Source organism: Canis aureus, chromosome 31, assembly GCF_053574225.1.
Source record: "Canis aureus isolate CA01 chromosome 31, VMU_Caureus_v.1.0, whole genome shotgun sequence".
NCBI lineage: Eukaryota > Metazoa > Chordata > Mammalia > Carnivora > Canidae > Canis > Canis aureus.
This window is the reverse complement of record NC_135641.1, coordinates 11,194,650-11,216,429: the sequence shown is the minus strand read 5'-3', so window position 1 is coordinate 11,216,429 and position 21,780 is coordinate 11,194,650. Positions and strand designations below refer to the sequence as shown.

At 38.3% G+C, this 21,780-nt stretch overlaps 1 long non-coding RNA gene across 1 annotated transcript in view; it reads right to left on the bottom strand.

Annotated features, from left to right (window-relative positions):
• LOC144302181 (uncharacterized) overlaps positions 1-21,780 on the bottom strand; it is a 29,113-nt gene that overhangs the window by 974 nt on the left and 6,359 nt on the right. The window lies entirely within an intron of this gene.

Sequence of the window (21,780 nt, the reverse complement as noted above, 5' to 3'; positions counted from 1 at the left end):
TTTAGTAAAGAAATTTACCCTAGAACTGTATCTACACCTCAGCACACGTATTGCAGTGGAGTCAAGAGACAGGTAGGTAGGATGGACCATTTCTGTCTGCTGGCATTGTGATTCTCTCAGGGTGAGCATGGTGTCATTAATTTTGATTAGCCAACCCCCAGCATCAGCTGTACAACTGATGGAAGGTGCTAAATTCATATCTGTTGAGCAAAGTGGGCCCGGATGGGTGGAAACAGTCATTGGAGTCAAGTAGACATATACAAATGTCTGTACAAACAAAACAGAAGTCACCAAGTACCAAAAGACAAAAACAAAATGGTAGAGTATTCACAGAAGGTAGAGACCATGAATGATCGATGAAGATTAGAAAGGGATTGATGAAGGAAGTGGCATTCTTACCTAATTTTGAATGTGTTCCGAAAGATAAAACAATAGGCCCTGGCAACCCTGGATGGAAGGAGTAAGAAAATGAAAGCTTTATTGATGACTCTAGCTGAGATGAAGTCATCCAAGGGCTGGGAGCCAGGAGAACCAAGCCATGAAGAGGGACAGTAAGAAAAGGCAATTGGATTCAACAATGTTGAGATGCAATCTCTAAAGAAAAGTGATGGACAAAATTAATTTGCAGCAGAAATTTTCTGTATTTCTTTTGACGTGTTTCTTGAGCACCCTGTGCAAGTCTGGAGACAGGATGGAAAAAGGAAGCATTCAATTCTGCCTACTGGATCACACAATTTGGTGGGTAAGATAGATGATAGCAACTGCCGAGAGTATGACTGAGAAATAGCCAGAAGCCACAGAAGGTGGTAACAGTGGCTTTCAGTTGAGTCACATAAAGCCGCTGAATGCATTGAAGCTGGGATTGATGAGAGGCAGTTTACATTCTTAAACATTCACTGCAATGGATCATGGAAGGGCAAGAATGGAAGAGGGACCCAAGACACCCATGACGGTCCAGGCAAGATGGGAAAGAGGGATACAAAAGAAGCATCTTGGTATAGAAGGTACATTCTGGAGATAATCAGCAGGTCTTAGTAAAGTAGCGAGAAGATAGGGGCGGTTTCTGTGTGTGGGGCCCGAGAAGCTGGGGGTGCCATTTGATGAGGAGGAAAAGTCTGGAAGAAGAGCAATTTGGGGCAAGAGAAAAGAATAACAATGATACTGGAAGCAACCAGCGTCTCAGTTAAGACCTGCAAGTCTGGGCTGTTCTGAGTAGTTGATGTGTTTTCTTCCTACAACTCCTCTGCCATCTCCGTTTTATAAAAGAGAAAACTGAGGTAAAATGAGGATAAACAATTTGCCTAAGATCACACATCCAGCCAATGAGCAGCAGAGCCAGATGCCAACCCAGAAAGTCTGAGTTTGTTTTAGGAAATGATGACTTTGAGGTGCCTGTGGGACATGGAAGTGGAGAGGTCAACTCGGCACATAGATGTGGGTCAGGAGCTCAGAAATCATCTTCAGGGCAGGTAGGCAATTGGAAACCTCTGGAATGGGTGAGAGCTAACTACATAAGACAAGTGTCGTTGAGTCTTCTATCAATAAGTAAAAGAGATGAGACATAAAGTGTCTCTCCAGAGTGGAAGGGAAGGTATTTAAGAACAGGGCAATTAGAAGCAATGGATCCCTTCCAGGGACAGAGTTGATGATGCAGGGTATTATGGAGCTGGGGCCCACAGGCTGCGGAACACAGGGGTGTGGGAAGCATCCTGCCACAGAGGCCTGATGGAGCATCTCAGATAAAGCGACCATTACAAACAGAAGCACAGGCAAGACCAGTAGCAAATAAAAATGAGGAACATCTCACCTCATATGGTAAGAGACATGAGGGCAAGCATTTTACACATCGTATCAAAGCTGCTTCCTGTTTTCTAAGGATGGATCCAACATTTTCCCTCTCCCCCTATCTGTCCCTCCTCCTCTCCCTCTTTCTTTTCCTGGGTCCCTCTCTCTCCCTCCCTCTCTCTGTGTCTCTCTCCATTGCACACACTGTTATTACTGGCAGTAAGAAGCAGGACCTCAGAATATATAAGTCACACCAATCTCATTTTTTCAGACATTTCACTTCATCCAACTACTGATTTCATAATAGAAATTTATGCCAAGAAAAGATTCTTTGGCAGATTGCTTAGAAGTGTCTGCCCACAGGTCAGAAAACAAAGAATAAAGTAAGAGACTGGAGACCCTCTGGTTCATTTCAAGGGTGTTTCTTCTTTATTTAGATTTCTTTTGAGAATCTGGTAAAACTCTATGAACAGTCCCCACTGAAAAGTGCATTTGTTTACATGTGTGCACACATACACACAAGCACACACACCACTACTCTGGAGTCACAAACCCATTGGAAGCCGACTCACAGACTTCCTAGGGGCCCATGTACTTAGAGAAGGCTACAGAAGCTTACATAGTATCATTAGAAAATTATTCAGATAATTTATATTTAGCATTTGTATTGGGTTACATCTATAATACGTTTAAAAATATACTCAAGAGAGAAATATATTTTATGGAGGTTCAATGAAAAAATCCAGAGTTATTCACCTCCCAACTGAAAGAAACTGAAGAAACTGAAACATGTTACTGAAGAAACATGAAAACTTAATTTTGCAATTTGTTGTATTTTAAGCATCAATTTAGATGCAACATCTGATAAAATGATAAAATACACCGAATATCTCTTATTTTATATAAAACTAGGTGTAGCTCAGTCATTCTACAATGGAATTCCTGTCAGGATCCGTCAGTTCAAGTACAACTTGTTTTCTGACATATTTCAGATTGCACATCTATGATTCTTATTTGTTTTTTATTCTCTTCAAGCAAGATTATTTAAGTTAAATCACTCAGTATTCATTTGTTCTTTTGATTACAAGGAATAGCAACCCAGTTTACTCTGATGAGAGTAAAGAACAAAACAAAACAAAACAAATGAAGTCAAGGAGCTGAATCGTGAGGCACCAGCCTAGTTGGATCCGGGCCTCCCACACCATCCTCAGAGTCTGGCCATTTCTTGGTGCCCGAGCCCTAGGTTATCAGCCCCACATGTGGGCTCCTAGGAGCTGCAAGTTTGTGACTTGGCATCCCTTGTTCTTGCAATTCCAGCAGAAAAATAGAAACTATTTTCTAGAAAGTTCCACAAAGTCTAGAAGGAGGCTCTTCTCTGGTTAGAGCTGCTCTCATTCTGCACAACTAGCTAGGGGAATGTGCTGCTTGGCGGATGGACCCAGGTCCCACGTCCACCCATTCCCAAGTCAAGTCCCCTCCAGATCTGGGAGTCAAGTTGGCCCCACCCTGGTCCCACGGAGGGAACTTGAAGATGTCTGGCAGGCACAAAGAGTGGCCCTTTCCAGGGACTCGGGGCCAGCCCAAGCCACAGTGGCCACAGGCAGTGCGTCCTGTTAGCTAAGATCTACCAGCCCTTCAGCTGCTCTCTGCCCTGCCCAGGATGACAGGTGTATGCAGATTACCACACAAGGTCGTGAGTGCCATGAGGGGTTTGCACACTTGGAGCCACACCCACACACGAGCACCTTGCAAAGACTTGTCTGTGCCAGGATGGAAGGTGAGCAGAAGAGCCCTGTCCCCTGCTCCCCACATCCTCATCTCACCAGTGTTGGCAACTGCAGCGTCTTGTGCCGCACGTGAGGTCACCTTGCAGACTCCAAGGCTTTTAATGCATCATGAGTCTATCTATATGATACATTTATGCAAACACAAAACATATTATATTATCAAACTTAAGAGCAGGCCAACAAATTCAATCCGAGTGCCATTTCAAGGTGCATTTAAAGTATTTTGACAGTTGTTTTTAAAAGCTACAACTATTCATGACAGATAGTTCTCTTGGGTCAAGACACAAATACTAACTTATTGTCATATCTTTATCCCCACAGAAGAAGAAGCAAATCAATTATGGCATAGTGGAAGAGAAGAGATCTTATTTGAAATATTGGGAATAAAAAAATACTTACCACAACTTAGCGTTCTTAGCTTGTGGAGGTATCTGGAGGGCTCTTCTGATTTTTTTTTTCTTTACTGCAGCATTGCCCATCTTATCATGACCAGTGCAACTGTAGCTTGATGTTGCAAATTTTATACTGTGATTTTAGGCTGTTCTATTTCGCTATGATAATAGATGTTACACCTACCCTGTGTTATCATATTGCAGCATCATATGATCACATAAACACACACAAAGCATTGATTACATTGATTTATATTACAGTACAGTTTTCCATAGCTCTGCCTTGCTTCTCTGGTTTATGATTCTACAAATACTTGGAAAAGTTCCTTTAACTGTAACCAGCAAAAACTGCTGAAAGAAGGAAACCTGTAAGACTGCTGGCAGAACTCTGGAAAACTGTGTGGAGGTTCCTCAAAGAGTTAAAAATAGACCTGCCCTACAACCCAGCAATTGCACTGCTGGGAATTTACCCCAAAGATACAGATGCAATGAAATGCCAGGACACCTGCACCCCGATGTTTCTAGCAGCAATGTCCACAATAGCCAAACTGTGGAAGGAGCCTCGTTGTCCATCGAAAGATGAATGGATAAAGAAGATGTGGTCTATGTATACAATGGAATATTCCTCAGCCATTAGAAACGACAAATACCCACCATTTGCTTCAACGTGGATGGAACTGGAGGGTATTATGCTGAGTGAAGTAAGTCAATTGGAGAAGGATAAACATTATATGGTCTCATTCATTTGGGGAATATAAATAATAGTGAAAGGGAATAGAAGGGAAGGGAGAAGAAGTGTGTGGGAAATATCAGAAAGCGAGACAGAACATGAAGACTCCTAACTCTGGGAAACGAACTAGGGGTGGTGGAAGGGGAGGAGGGCGGGGGGTGGGGGTGAATGGGTGACAGGCACTGAGGGGGGCACTTGGTGGGATGAGCACTGGGTATTATTCTGTACGTTGGCAAATTGAACACCAATAAAAAATAAATTAATTATTAAAAAAAAAGAAACAAAAAAAAACCTTAAAAGAAAAAAGACTGCTGGCAGATTCATCATTAATCTTCCTTCATTCATTCACTCATTCAACAAATATTTATTGACTTTCAATCACATGCATATCAAGACACCAGATAAGGTAAGGCAACGATGAGCACGTTCTCTGCCCTACAGGAATCTGTGTACCTTGAGGGGATGATGGCCACTGAAAATGATCATTATCATGAAATAAGATAGCAGTACCAAGTATATTTGGGGGAATGCAGAGAATAGTATTGTAGCCAGAAAGCGGTAGATGAAGGAGAGTAAGAAAGTTTCCTGGAGGGCATATTTTCCAAGCTGAGTCTTAAAGTTTGGGTAAGAGTGAGTAACCAGGCAAATGAGAAGCATTTCAGGAAAAGGGAGTTAAGGGGACCTGCTGAGCTGAAAGGAACATGGGATGGACCGACATGCGGCTGGCCAGGAAGCCAAGGACCCGATCAAAGAGAAGGTGGGTTATGAGCTTGATTATTTTTATTTTATAAGCAATATGAAGTCACCAGAGAAAAGGCTTTCCAGCAATAGTAAGTTAATGCACTTTAAACGATGGCTCTGCCCTTGTGGAAGGCCGGAGAGAGGAATAGCCCAGAGGCAAGGAGGCAGGTGGCCTTCAGTCCAGGGCCCAGGGGCTGGAGAGCCAGAGGAGGGAAAATCTACAGGAATTGTAGCTAGAAGGATTTAAGGAAAGGTAGAGGGACTCATAAAGGTATGAAGAATGGGATCCCTGGGTGGTTCAGCAGTTTAACCCCTGCCTACTGCCCAGGGCGTGATCCTGGAGTCCCAGGATCGAGCCCTGCATCAGGCTCCCTCCATGGAGCCTGCTTCTTCCTCTGCCTGTGTCTCTGCCTCTCTCTCTGTGTCTCTCATGAATAAATAAATAAAATCTTTAAAAAAAAAAAGGTATGAAGAAGAAAACTAAGATCATAGCTAGACACATTATCAGTAGAACCACTACAAATATTTGATAGGTAGTAGTTGCTTCAAACTTCTGTAAGCGCAGGGGACAACCCTGGGGTGGTTTGCAATAAGCAGGTAACAATCCTCAACCAACAGTTACTGTCTGTTATTGACAGTGGGGTTTCTTAGCACAACGTCCATGAGCCCCAGTAATCTCCCAGCAGCTGATGGATAGGAGCCCAAGTGCTTTTAGCAGGACCTGCTCTTTGGTAAATGATCTTTAATAATAATTCAGGTAGAGGGATATTCTACAAAGTATCTCACTTTATTGAAGTATAAGATTCAGCCTCCTTTGCTGTGTATCTCTACCAGCATGAGAATTATCACTGTTAATTATTCCCTTTATTATATCTAAGATGTGAGAAATTGCCGAAGTGACTTATGCTTTATAATTAGAAGTTATGATGAAAACTGCTCTAACATTACCCTGGGGCTCTCTCTTCAATGTGGAATTATTTCTATAAAAGTGTCAGTGGGTGGTTATGTTGGCCTCCTCTCTGGAAACTACTTCTCCACTTACAGAACTGCTCAGATTTAATGGGAAGAATCCCTAAAGACCCGACTCTGTTAATTAAATGAAACAAAGCCATCTTACACTACGACTGTTGGGCATTCACTCACAGACTATTCAAAGGAGACAAGAATGAGAAGAATCAGCAGTCAGCTGCATTTTAAGATCCAAAATGAAAAGGATTTTTTAAAAATATCTTATAATTCCCTTAATATAAATCTTGGAAATTTTTCTAAATTTTTACTTCTCATATACAAAAATTAGTTTATGGTATTATAAATGACAGCTCCCTACATGTTACAAAAATTTGTATCTTTATTAAAAAAAAAAAAACGAGCACAGACCAATGTTAAAGCTTTTTAGCACTTGACTGGTTTCCGCAGAATGGCACAAGACAAGTGGCATCTCCCAAAGCAGCGCTGTCTCTTGACAGCCCTCGAATGGGAGAGAGTGGTTCTCATGCAAGAATGAAAGGGGATGAAGAAGCCACAAGCTCAGAAAAAAAGTCTGCCTGTTTAGATTACTGTGTGTTTGATCTGATTCCTTAGTTCTGTAATATTTGGCATTTTTATTTATCAGGATTTAAGAAAACCCATAATCAAATCAGTCAAAGAGGGGAATTGTCAGGCCCTCCCCTGCTGGCATGTCGAGGTCATTTTTCTCCTGTCGCCACTTGGCATGGCAGTAGAATCCGTGGATGGCTCTCCCAGTGGACTGCAGTGTTACTAGCAATGAGGTGCTAGGGATGGGGTGCGTGGGACTGTCGTCAGGAGAAGAACTGAACCTGGAATCGTGATCCTTTTGCTCGGTAGCCTCTGACGTGCCTTTTTGGAGACTGAGAAACCATGTCTCCCCATTGGTGGCTAGATTATTATTCAGGATGCACAAGAGAAAGGGGACTTGCGTCCCACCAAATTTTCAAATCCATGAGAAATTATTTGTACCAGAAAGAACAAGAAAATAAAATCAGCAAGATTGTTTTTAACCTGATGAATCCACCACAAGAAAATATTTATGTGGACTCTGAAATGTCCTTAATTCCTATTCGATAGCTCTGCAGACCCTGCGGATCATTCATCACCATAGTTTCCTCCCTGGCTAGAGACTCACCAAGAGCAGCAGCAAAGTCCTTGGAGAGTCTGGGCAGATTTGTGGGATGGGTCAGGTGCCCACCCTCTCCTCTCTGCCGTGGGGTCCGGTCATCTGAGAGCAGGTCCCAAAGGAGCAGAATAGACTTCTGGGTGCACATTGTTTTGAACTAAGAAATCCACCAGAGTCACTGGAATAGTACTTTAAAGGACAAAAAAGAATAAAACACGGTGGTCTAAGACCCTTAGATTTAACCAAACCAGTGGACCCATTACCTGCCTTTTTAGAATTAAAAGCATCAATTGGACTATTGTTACCCAGTTGGCATCCAACTCAGATAAGAAGCTTTAAGAAACTTAATACTGTATTTCTACAATAGATATATTAAAACTCTAAAATCCACATGTTCAAAATGGACTTTGACAAGCAACCTTATGAAGTAATTCTATGCAGAATGGAATTTTTGTGCTTATTAAATACGGAAAAGAATTGTGTTCTTGTCATTTTTTTCTGACTTCAGCTGTTAAAATAGCTCTTTGAAGGGCTTAACTGCTTAGAATGTCATCTCCTTCTGTACCTACAGAACTGCCCTTGCCTGTCAAGAGTTCTTCCTAGCAAATGGGAGGGCTTAATTTTTTTTCAAGACTTCTAGCATAGGTTAGGACAATATCAAAGAGTGGATGGCCTACAAAACAGTATTTTTAATAATAATAATAATGATAGCAATAATAGTTAAAGGCAGGTCTACGAAACTTGTGATACTCTGCCTCTAAAAATGTAAGCTTTTTGATTTTTAGTTTATTTTGAATCTGCCATGTTGTTGAGCACAGACTCTTAGGTTCTGAATTTTTGTTTCACATGAAACAGACTCCACTTCTTTAGGAGATGTCTGTTCACTACCCCCATTCACAGGATAAATAACAAAGATTAAAGAAGCCATCTGGATCCACGGACCAGGATAAAGGATCATAACCCATCATCTGGGAAGGTTAATTCCCAACATGATAAAAGGCTTTGTGGAACATATTAAAGTAATAAGCCTCGTTTCTCTCTGTATACAGAGAGAAACTTTCTGTATTTCCTTCCCATTTCCCTCTTATTTAGGGTAAAATAGGAAAAGGAAAGCATGGTTTGTGGCAGATGTTTTAATTTTAGCAGATGAGAGGAAAGGAGGTGAAACCATTAGGTGCACGACTGTATTTCTCCATCTTGTCCACCAAGGAGCACAACAGAAAGGAGGAAGTTAGGACCAGGAGTCGTGCAGAGGGAGGAAGTGGGAAAAAGGTACCTCCCTCCTCTGCCCAGTGAAAGATGTAGATATGGACTCAGTAGCTCCCATTCCTCAGAAACCACAGGAAATGTGGAGTTCTGGAGTGCTAGACACCAGGAATATGGTCCTACTATATAGCGGGGAAAAATCTCAGACTCCTGCCAACTAGAAACCAGAAACAAGATTTCCCATGACAATTCTAGAAGGTTGGATCACAATTATACACAAAATCATTACCCAAACTTGACATGACACCTTAAAAGAGCCCATGACAAAGAAATCTCGTTTCTTAAACAAATTATCCTAGCAATGTGTTGGATAGATACCACAAGCATCACTTCTCTGGAGGTTTTTAAAGCCTCTTATACTGGGGATAAGACCAAGAAATATATGCAAGCTCAAAGCTCGTGGAAAGAGTGTTGAGATCAGTAAAAAGAAACTATTGTGTCACATGTACAAATACAAAAGATCCTAGGCTCTGTGCTTCCCACCTCACTCTCCTCCCACACCCCCACTCCCAGCAGAAAAAAAAAAATTATAAGAAATAAACACAGAATTAAGACGGGAACTTCTCCCTCTCCCTCTTAATAACCCATAGTCCCCACTAGCTACATTGGGTGACACAGCCTTTGACACATGCCTGGTCCAAACTGAGATGTGCTGTATGTAAAATCCACACCAGATTTCAAAGACTTAGTGTGAATAAAACCATTAATATCCTATGAATTTTTAAATTTTGATTACATGTGGAAATGGTAGTATTTTAGATGTATCAGCTTAACTAAAACATATTATTAACATTAACTTTACTGATTCTTTCGAATTTCCGAATGTGGTTACTAGAAAATGTAAAATTGCATCTGTGACCCATGTTTCCTTCCTCACAGACATGCCGGTTGAAGAGTTTCTGAGACTTTCAGAGAAAAGAGGTTGGCCTCTGCCCACCCTGCATGGCCTCTCCATTGTGCGAAAGATGTCAGACTGGCTGCTACTACAAACTGTATTTTACCTTGAGGATCTTTTTGCCCAGCAAATTTTTGTTGTTTTCGTACAATTCCAGATTTTAAAAAATACTCTAAAATTGAAGTATTTTGCAAAGTTTTCATGAGATGAGTATGACATCCATAGGCCACTGTAACTTTGGGGATAGAGAATCAGATTTCTGGAACTCTTCCAATGTTGTACTCCCAAAGTAACCGCTATTCTGACCTCTGTAAATAGCAATTCACACTGAGGTTCTGTTTTGGATTGATTTTGTGTGCTTTGCTTTTATGTCATATAAGAGGAATCACAGAGTGTGCAATTTTATACATGCGATCCTTTTCACTCAAGTAATTGAAAACTTTCCATATTCTTCATTTACCAATAGCTAATTTTTTTCATTGTGTGATATTCCATTATGTATTAATTTTTATCCACTCACCTGTTGGAGAGTATCTGAGGGTTTTTTTTCTGACTTTTTGACTCATATGTATAGAGCTGCTATGAACATTTTAATAAACGCCTTTTAGAATATACTTAATTCACTTATATATATTTCAGAGTAGAATTTCTGGGCTAATTAATGTTAATATCATTTTTTAAAAGATTTTATTTATTTATTTGTGAGAGAGTGAGAGCCAGAGAGATCACAGAGGTTGAGAAAGGAGCAGACTCACCGCTGAGCAGGGAGACTGACTCAGGGCTAGATGGACTCTGAGATCACGTCCTGAGCTGAAGGCAGATGCTTAACTGACTAAGCCACCTGGGCGCCCCATTAATATCTTTTAAATGGAAACTGCCAGATAGAGTTTTCCAAAGAGCTTGAGCATTGCCCATTTCCAAGGACACTACTAAGAGCTAGTGCACTCCATATCCTTGCCAGTGTTTGTCTTTGTAATCATGGCCTTCTGGTGGTGTGGGGCTGTGACCTCTGTGACTTTAGTTTACATTTCCCTAATGAGTCTGGAAGCCAAACACTTTTTCTTGTTATTTATTTATTCCATCATTCCATCATTTATTTAGGTCTCTTTTATTTGTCCTACTGTTATTTTGTGGTTTCTAGAACTGGCACATTTTTGTCAAAATTAATCTCTACATTTTTGAATTTTTTATTCGATTGAGAATATATTTGACATTTAAAATATTTATATTTTTCAATTATTTAGAGTGGAATCTCAAAATATATGTTATTTGTATATACTGACCTTGCATCCTCTAGCCTTGCTAAATTTTCACATTGGTATTAGTTGGTTTTAGATTATTTGGATTTCTATGTGCACAGTCTTATCATCTGAAAATGAAAGGAATTTTACTTCTTTCTTTCTAATATTTATACATTTTATTAACTTGTTTTGTATTTCATCATACTGGCTAAGATAACCCATACAAGGTTGGGGCAGCTGTGTGGCATAGGCAGTTGAGCCTCTGACTCTTGGTTTTGGCTCAGGTTGTGATCTCAGGGTCCTGAGATGGAGCCCCCCATGGAGCTCCATGCTCAGCATAGAGTCTGCTTGAGATTCACTGCCTCTCTCTCTCTGCCCTTCCTGCTCATGCTCTCTCTCAAATAAGTAAATAAATCTTTAAAAAAAAGAAATATAGCCTATACAATGTTGAAGAAACTCAACAATAGTGAACATTTTTGCTTCTTCATCAACTTAGGGAGAAAATTATTGAATATATCATCATTAACTGTGATGTTAGCTCTAGATTTATGGGACATGCTTCTTCACCAGATTTCTTATTCCTATTTTTTCTGAGAGTTTTATTATGTATATTAAATTTTGTCAACTTCCTTCTCTATCTGTTGAGGCTAATGTATAGACCTTCTCTCTTATCTGTCTGTGGGGTGAATTACACTGATTAAATTTCAAATGTAAATCCAACCTGCTATTCATGGAATAAACCCTGCTTGATCATGAAGTGTTAACCTTTTAGTTTATCTATAGATATGGTTTGTTAATATTTTATTAAAATTTTTTGCATCTATTCACAAGATATTGATCTGTAATTTTCTTTACTTGTAATGTCCTTTTCAGATTTTGCTATGAAGAGTGGTTTTGTATTATGAAGTAAGTTAAGAATTGGTTTATCTTTTCTTTGTAAACATTTTTTAAATTAAAGAAGCAATGTGGATATAGGAATATATAGAGTTTTAAATTTCTTTTTGTAATATTTTTGAAGAAATAATATGAACCAACTAGACCTAATTAATTTCTATAGAACAATAAAACACAAGAGAATACACATTCTTTTCAATTGAACATGAGGACTTACAAAAATAGGCCATAATCTTGGCTATAAAACAAATCTCAATAAGTTTTCAAAGATCCAAGTCACATAAGATATATTCTTTGGGGGGCCATAGGTGTCTCATTTGGTTAAGTGATTGACTTGATTTCAAGTGGGGTCAAGGGATCAAGCCCCGTATGGGGCTCCATGCTCAGGATGGAGTCTGCTTGAGCTTCTCATTTCCTGCCCCTCCTCCCACTCACATTGTGTGCTCTCTCTTTCAATAAAATAAAATCTAAAAAAAAAATGTTCTTTGACAACATTAGAAATAAATGATCAATTAATAACATAAAGATAGATGGAAACTTTTTCAACATATTTGAAATCTTAATAAAATACTTCAGGATGATCCAAAGAAGTCAAAAGGGAAATTAAAAAGCATTTTATATTTAGTTTGAATGAAAAGAAAAATTGAATATACCAAAATTTGTGGGATACCACTGAAGTAGCATTAGAAGAAAAAAAATAAGGTCTTAAATCAGTAATCTCAGTTTCCACCTTAAAAATTAGAAGAATAAATTGAATGGAAGCTAGTGGAATAATGTAGATGGAAGTGAAAATCAATTAAATGAAAAAAAAATTAAGAAAAAACCCAAATGAAACCAAACGTGGTTCTTTGAAAAGATTAATAAAGTTCATAAACCTCTAGCCAGACAGATGAGGAGAAGGAGTGCAAAGGAAAGCAGGAAAAGGAGTACAAAAACACATTACTAATATTGGAAACCAGGAAGTTGACATCATAACAGATTCTACAGATATAAAAATGATAGAATGAACATTTTAAGTTTATAACTTCATCAACTGAGACAAAATAAGCAAATTCCTTGGAAGATAAACTGTAGAAGTTTATTTGAAAAGAAATAAGTACTCTGAGTAGCCCTATACCTCTTGAAGAAATTGAATTTGTCCTCAAAAAGCTTCACCTCCCCCCCAAATTCTAATCCTGATGGCTTCACAAGTGAAATCTACCCAACATTTAGAAAACATGGAAAATCTTATGGGATCTAGTTACTAGAACTTCTATGTGAGTTCAGCAAGGCAGCAGACTAGAAAAATGAATACACAAAAATCAATAGTATTTCTATGTACTAGGAACAAAAAATATAAATTAAATTTAAAATACAATTTACAGTAGTGTCACAAGTACAAAACACCCAGGCATATATCCAAATTAAGTTGTTTAAGTCTAGTCCAGTAAAAACTACAAAGTGCTGTTGAGAGAAGGTAAGGAGATCTTACATAAGTAAGAAGAGAGATACACCACAGGCATGAGTGGATGACAGCTGGATTTCTAGAAGCTGATGAGGGAAAAGAAAGTGACCAAGACAAGCAGTAACACACCACAACCCTTATTGTGCCATGCTTGGACGGAGCTGCATGAAACCATCCTCAGGCTTAATGTAGCAAAGACCACCATCCAGATGGGATAGGACATCCACCAGGACGGAGAGGGCCCAGGCTTACTTGTCCAGGTGATGCCACCTAGCAGCACAGTAGGGATTCTCTGGATCAGAGAGCTCAGAAGGGTGCTCCTTGCTTGGGGTCTGACAATCACAAAACTCTTCCCATCAATGGCCAACAGATGTGGATGAGGTTTTATTGAATATGCAAAGCAGGCAGGCTCCAAATGGCTTGCATGCTATTTGGGGCTATTTCTAAATAATAGGCTTTGTAAAATTTTGAGTTTGGTGCTAGCGGGCTTTTGAGCTAACAGGTCTCAGCCTGCAGTAAAGAAACAAACAACCTAAAGGCTTGTTGGGGCTATTTTTAAAATAATAGGCTGTGTAAAAATTTGAGTTTGATGCTGGAGGGTTTTTGAGCTAACAGGTCTCACCCTGCAGCAAAGAAGTAAACAACATAGGAGCCAATACCCAGAGGTCATTTGGGGCTAGTTTACGTAACAAAGACAACAAAGGCTCACAATGATGAAGATGCCTATTCTCCCAAAATATTCTGTAGATTCATCACAACCTCTATCAAAATTCCAACAGGTTTATCACGGCAATTGTCAAGCTGATTATGAAATTCATATGGCAATGCAAAGGACTTAAAAAAGTCATAAGCATTGTGGAAGAAAAGAACAAAGCTACAGGACTTGAATTCTCATGGCTTCAAGTCTCTCATTAATAAAGTTGCTTTTTAAAATGTTATATGTTTTAAAAGTGCTGTTATTGATTTTTGTTTAGTTGATCACACACACACATATCTGAAAGTAGTTGACTAAACTCTTCAACTCTGTACCCTCCTAGCCTTTCATTCTACCACCATGTTTTCTTACATGCTTTGAAGCTCTGCATAAGGTATATGCCTATTTAGGATTATTACATCTTCCCATTCAGTTGACTGTTTTCTCCCTATAAAATGTTCCTCTCTTCTATTCCTTGACTTAAAGTCTTTAATAAGAGTGTGACCTCCGTAGATATCCAATGGGATGCTTTCAATTTTCACCCTGTGTTCTCATACACACAGTATCTGCTTTGAGCGCCACATAATTTGAGCTACACTATTGTATCCAATCTAAAATGTGTGTCTTCATTTTAGTCCACTTCATTACACTTCATTCCTGATATGGTTAGGCCTTAGTTTGCTCTCTTGTGATTTTTTTTTCCCAACTGTGTCATCTCTTTATTCTTTTGATATTTTTCTTTCCAATTAAGAAAATATGTTTTGAATTCCTCTTTATCTCTTCTTTTGCCTTTTAGTATATTTTCGTATTGTTATTTTAGTGGACACCTTAGAGGTGACAATATTCACCCTTAACTCACCATATCTTTCTTTTTTTTCTTTTTACATTTTAAAAAATTTGACTATAATTGACATACAATGTTACATCAGTTTTAGGTGTACAACTTAGTGAATCCATGTCATTCATATATTTATTGGGTTACTATTTTACCTCTTAATGATGATGTAAAGACCTTACAGTGATTCAAGTCACGTCTCCTTTATTTTTATATATGTTTTAAATCTCAAATTCATATTGTTATTAGTATAGCTTTAATACTTTTTTTTTAAGATTTTATTTATTTATTTATTTATTTGAGAGAGAGAAAGAGCATGAGTGGAGTGAGGGGAAAGGTCAGAGGGAGAGGGAGAAGCAGACTCCCCAATAAGTAGGAATCCTGACCCCTAGGACCCTGAGATCATGACCTGAACTGGAGGCAGATATTTAACAGACTGAGCCACCCAGGTGCCCCAATAATTTTTTTTCTTTTATGGAGACACATATGTAGACGTACCAGTGCTTCTCATTCCTTTCTGAGATTTCGGGCTTCTCTATGGTGTGTTGTGTCAACCTGCAGGATCTCCCTTACTGTTTTTCAGTGTCAGCCCACTTGTGACAATGTCTCTCAACTTTAATGTATCTGATAGTGTCTTTACTTTGCCTTCATGTCTGGAGACCTTGCTCAAAGTCTAGAAGTGGAGATGCCCTCTTCTTAAGCTTTAAAAATGCTTTCTCATTTCCAAGTTTGTGTAGAAAATGTATCTATCATTCTGATTCTCCAATCCTTGAGAGGGATATAGCTTTTCCTCTGGCTCCTTTTACGGTTTTTCCTTTTGTTTTTTATCTGTTTGTCTATAATGTGCCTTGTTGAGATTTCCTTTGTATTCATTTTTCCCAGGTTTTTCTGAGATCATTGAGGACAAGCATTGTAGTCTTTCAAAAGTTTTGTATAATTCCCATCTTTGTCTCTTCAAATATCACTTATGCCCCACTCTTCCTATTCTTTTTTCCTAGAAGTCCAATCATATAAACGTCCTTACGATGTAGTTATATGGCATTGGAATGTATGTGTTTTCTTTCAGTCATGTTGGGAGGAACGGTCAAGCACAACGTTTTACTCCCTAGCCAAAAATGGAAATCCCCTCATAGAAAACTGAAGTGGGCTCTTATCTTCTTTACTTCTCTAAAACCCTAGTTGAGCAGAGCAGATTAGCTAATTCCTTTCAAATGCCAACCTTTAGGGTTTTTAAAAGGTACATGGAGCAAATATCTATTTCTGTCAGCAGAATGATACCTTCCTATTTCTGGAATGTATTGGAAGGAACAAGAAGTAAATTTCTCTGGACATATTTAGAATTTTTGCACTATTCAAATCATTTCAAAATTCTAAGAAAAAAACAAAATAATGTTAATTATAAGTTTCATGGTCACGCAATTGGTGTGACGGTAATATATTGCAATAGCGTAGAGGTATCAAACAATAGCATATATTTCTCATGCTATTTGATTGCTGTAAAATGAGAACTGCCTGCAAATATCTCAAATAAGCTCTGCTTATATTATTTTTGGAGATACCATTGCGTCTCTATTTTCTTTGTAGAAAATAGCCCATTTTGTCATTGTTATTGAATGTCCTTAGACAAAACTTCTTTTGTAAATAGAACATTCAAGCAATACTATCAAAGCAGAAAAATAATATATATCACAAAATCCCATTTTTGGGAAATAATATTGTTAAAACATATCAATTTCTTTCTGTACTTTCATGTGTTTTTCCATGTAATTATCTGTTGCTTTCACAGCCAGTTTTTTTTCCTTGTCAATGCAGTAGCTGTGTATCTTTCCCCTTAATCATATAAAAACATAGTAGTCCCATGATATAAAGCTAAGAGTTCAAAAGTTCTCTTAACTTTAAATCATTACTTTTGAGTTATTGGGGTGATTGGATTAATGTATGTCTTTACCACAGTGAAAATCCTTTCAACTGTGTGCAGGTCAAATATGGTTTGTAAGAACATAATGGTGATTTCAGTCATATGATTTCAGAAGTAGGGATTGAATACCAGGTGCAGGAAGTTCTACAAATGTGATAACTTTAAAGAACAACATTTATGGTCTGCTTTTTTTTCTCACTGCCAATGTAATACATGTCTAATGCAAGAAAGTTGGAGAATACAGAGGCACAAAGGAAATAAAAATGACAAAAATCCTATGTAATGCCACCATTCAAAGATAACCTCTTTTAATATTGTCGCATATATCTATGGAGAATATACAAGCTCTGGACACAAATGAATAAATCTTTTTGAATCTCTCAAATAAGGAAAGACTGTTAAGGCAACTGCCCAGGAAACATGCACTTTACAGGGAAGGGAGAGCTCCAGAAAATGAACAGAAAATTACAGGGTTGTATACATTTTACATCTTACAAAAGCTCAAAAGATTATAAATTAACATATGGGCAGGAATCATGAGTTTTAACGTCAAGGAATACAGGGAGTAGCAACACTGATGGGTATCTCAAGGATAGGATGGTTTTCCTTTAGGCTACTCATTCACAAAGCTGATGTACAATGCATGCGTGGTGAGCTGTAAATCAGGCTTTGGTTTTAAACAAAGTTTATGGACAATCACGCCAACTAGAAAAAAATCTAAAATGGTGTCCCTTGTGTATCAGGTCTTTAGAGAGTTTTTTTTTTCTCATCAAAGCATAGATACACACATATTTTTTATGTCATACTCTACACATCACTTTGCAGCTGCTGTGTCCTCATTTTGCAATTTATCGGTATTTTCCCATGTCAACAAGTCCTTTCCTTGTGATATTTGTAATGACTATTTCTAAATTTATCATATGCACATACCAAATTTGTTTAACCATGTTCTTATTTTGGAACATCAAAGTTTTGCTATGGTGGTATCAAACATTTAGCATTTATTCTCTATTTAAGTCCCAAAACTAAAATTGTTCATTAGAGAACGTTAATAGTATATTTTTAATAACTAAATATAATACAGTCTCTCAAAAAATGTATATATATAATAGTCTCATTTTTCAAAATTCTCTACAACAATCATTACAAAGTCTGTAAATACCTTAAAAAAAAAAAAACCAACTTTAAAACTTAAACCAGTAGTTCTCATCAGAGACAATTTCGATTTCCAGGGGGCATTTGGCAATGATTGAAAACATTTTTGATTGTCACAAGAAGAGGGACACTATTGCATCTAGGGGTAGAAGCCAGGGATGCTTCTAAATGCCCACAAATGCATGGGACAGACCCCCGCAACCAAGAATGACTTCACCCAGAATATCAATAGGCTGAGAGACTAACCCACATCTACAGAGACTGGTTACATCCTCTCAGCGGCAGGAACTTATGTCATAGCCATGCGCGAGAACTCACAGCTGCTGAAAATCCCCCGTCAGTCTTGGCTACCAGGATCCACACCAGTGGGAGCAGAGGGTAGTTCATAGCAGTGGTGAAAGGGCTGGATTTCTGAAAATGCAGATATGCCCATAGAAGCAGCTTATCAAATTGGAACCAAGAGAATCACTTCCCTGAGTAGATACTGTGGGAACCATGTCCTTCTCCAGCACAATACCCAGAAGGAAAATGAGATAGAAAACCACAGTTTAAATTCTTTCAATTGTTCTGATCTAGGCTCAGCAAGATTTCATTACTTTGGCTTTTGAACTTAATGTGTATTTACAGTCTGCATCATGTTGCACTGTATTTGCTTAAAATAGCCTGGTTTCCTAAAGGGGAGGTATTAGAACCAAGACTTTTAAAGATTTTTTTTTTTGACTTTTAAAGATTTAAATTTAATGCAAATGTTACTGATCCCCACCCCCACCCCCCTACCCACGCTTTCTAATTCCGCATTTTTCATTTTATTCTCAATGTCCAAAACATTTTCTCAGCTGCATAGATTTTGCCCCCTGTAATCACACAAACCCAGTTTATGTACTCTCCTCTTGTCTTTTAGAGCAGCTAATAACTTACTATTATTACTTCCTTTCCAATTTAACTCTCCACACAAAACCAGAATAATAATTTTCAAATGCAAATGAGAAGATGTTATCTCTCAGCTTAAAACACACAAATATTCCACTTACTGCTCCTGTGAAATATCAAGCAGGAATCTGTGTGTGGCCTCAAGCCCCTGGTGGCCTGCTTTCTGCACACCTCAGCATTGGGTCCCAAGGCTTTCCCTGAAGACTTCTGCTGCATGGTCCTCCTTCAGCTCCTCAAAAGGAAGTGTCACAGGGCACCTGGTGGCTCAGTGGTTGAGCGTCTGCCTTCAGCTCAGGTTATGATCCCAGGGTTCTGGAATTGAGTCCTGCTTTGGGCTCCCCACAGGGAGCTTGCTTTTCCCTCTGCCTATGTCTCTGCCTCTCTCTGTGTCTCTCATGAATAAATAAATAAAATCTTTAGAAAGAAAAAGGGGAGGAGGGCGGGGGGTGGGAGTGAATGGGTGACGGGCACTGGGTGTTATTCTGTATGTTAGTAAATTGAACACCAATAAAAAATAAATTAAAAAAAAAATAGAAAGAAAAAGGAAGTGTCCCTTTTCCTGCCACCGGACATTCATACATTCGTACACATTATTAGTCCTGATATACTTGGCTTGCTACTCGCTTCACTCCTGCATTTCATCGCTCAGAGAAGCCATCCCTGACGTGCTGTTCCACTGTCCCCCACTCTTCATATTTGTATTTATATACTTATCAAGATGATGAGCAGTGTTTATATAGTTTATAAAGCTAATATCTCTCACTAGTTCTAGATAAAATAATCTCTCCATGCTGCAAATACAGAGGTGTCTACCAAGAATTTATCTGCATTCCAAGTATGCTAGAATGGTGAATTTTGAACTGACATTTTGTAGCTTTAAAAAAAATTATACTCTTCACAAAAGTATAACTAAGCAAAAAAAAAAAAGATATACCATCTTTAAAAGTGGTATATATATATATATATATATATATATATATATATATATATGCCACCCAGGGATACCCCCCTACTTCTTTAAAACACAGAATCAGGGATCCCTGGGTGGCGCAGCGGTTTGGCGCCTGCCTTTGGCCCAGGGCGCGATCCCGGAGATCCGGGATCGAATCCCACGTCAGGCTCCCGGTGCATGGAGCCTGCTTCTCCCTCTGCCTGTGTCTCTGCCTCTCTCTCTCTCACTGTGTGCCTATCATGAATAAATAAAAATAAAAAAAATAAAAATAAAAAAAATAAAACACAGAATCATACAGTAGTAATTATAATAATGTACGATCAGGTTTATAATACCTACAGATGTAATATATTTAATACTAATAGCACATAGAAAAAAGGGAAGAAGATATGTGTGTCTGTATATATCTATATATCTTTCTGGAATTAAATTACTATAAATCTAAAGTAGGTTTTGATAAGGAAGCCATAGAGCAATCACTACAAAAATAAAAATATAGTAAAAAAATCATTGAAGTATATAAATTATTGCCCTAAAAATATTCACTTAATTCAAAAGGAGACAGTAAAGGAGGAACAGAGGAACAAAAACAACAAAGACTTGGATGTATAGAAAACAAAAAGAAAATGGCAAACATAAACCAACAATACCAATAATAACATTAAATGTGAATCCATGAAACAATCCAATCAAAAAGCAGAGACTTTTGTATCATAGTGGATAAAAATAAAATAAGGCCCAACTAACTGTCTACAGGAGACACACTTTAGTTCAAAGATACAAATAAGCTTAAAACAAAATGATGAATAAAAATATCCTATGCAAACAGCAACCATAAAAAATCTGGATATCAGACAAAACTAAACATTAAAACAAAAAAATGTTGCTAAAGATAAAGTAGAAAATTTTATAATGAGAAAATAATGGAATCCATCAATGAGATATAATGATGATAAACATGTTCCCATAACTACAAATTACCAGAATATATGAAGCAAAATATGACAAAATTGAAGGGAGAAATAGACAATTTAACAATAGTGGTTGGAACTTTAATACCTCACTTTCAATGATGGGCAGGAAAAAAATGGGAAGAAGAACATCACAGTAAATCAATTGGATTTACCAACATGTCTACCTAAACACAGCAAAATATACATTTTCTCAAAGGCATATGAAAAATTCTCCAGGATGGACCATTTTTAAACCGTAAGACAAACTAAATACATTTATGTGATTGAAGTCATGCAAAGCAAAACCTCCAACCACAATTGAATGATATTAGCAATCAACAAAAGAAAAATACTGGGGAAATTTAAACAACACACAGTTAAATAACCGGTGGATCAAAGGGAAAAAAAAAATCACAGGATAAATTAGAAAACACTGTCATAGGAATGAAATGAAGACACAACACATCAAATGTATGGAGACCTGCAAACACAGGGCTTAGAGAGAAATCTATAGCTGGAAATCATAGTATTTTTTAAAAAGGAGAAAGATTTTTGGGATACCTGCATGGTTCAGTTGGTTAAGTGACTGACTCGATTTCAGCTCTGGTCATGATCTCGGTCCTGGGATCAAGCCCGGAGTAGGACTCCTCATTTAGCAGGAGTCTGCAAGACATTCTTTTTCCTTTTCCCTGCCCCCCACCCCCCATTTTGCTTTTAAATAAATAAATCTTTAAAAAGAAGAAGAAGAAGAAGAAGAAGAAGAAGAAGAAGAAGAAGAAGAAGAAGGAGGAGGAGGAGGAGGAGGAGGAGGAGGAGGAGGAGGAGGAGGAGGAGGAGGAAGAGGAGGAGGAGGAGGAGGAGGAGGAAGAGGAGGAGGAGGAGGAGAGGGAAGAAGGAAGAGGGAAGAGGGAAGAGGGAAGAGGGAAGAGGGACACCTGGGTGGCTAGACTCGCCAGGTTTCCTCCATAATCCATTCCAGCCAATTGCTTGGGCCTGCTTGGCAGGGTCTGTAAAGATAATGTGGCTGCTTCTTT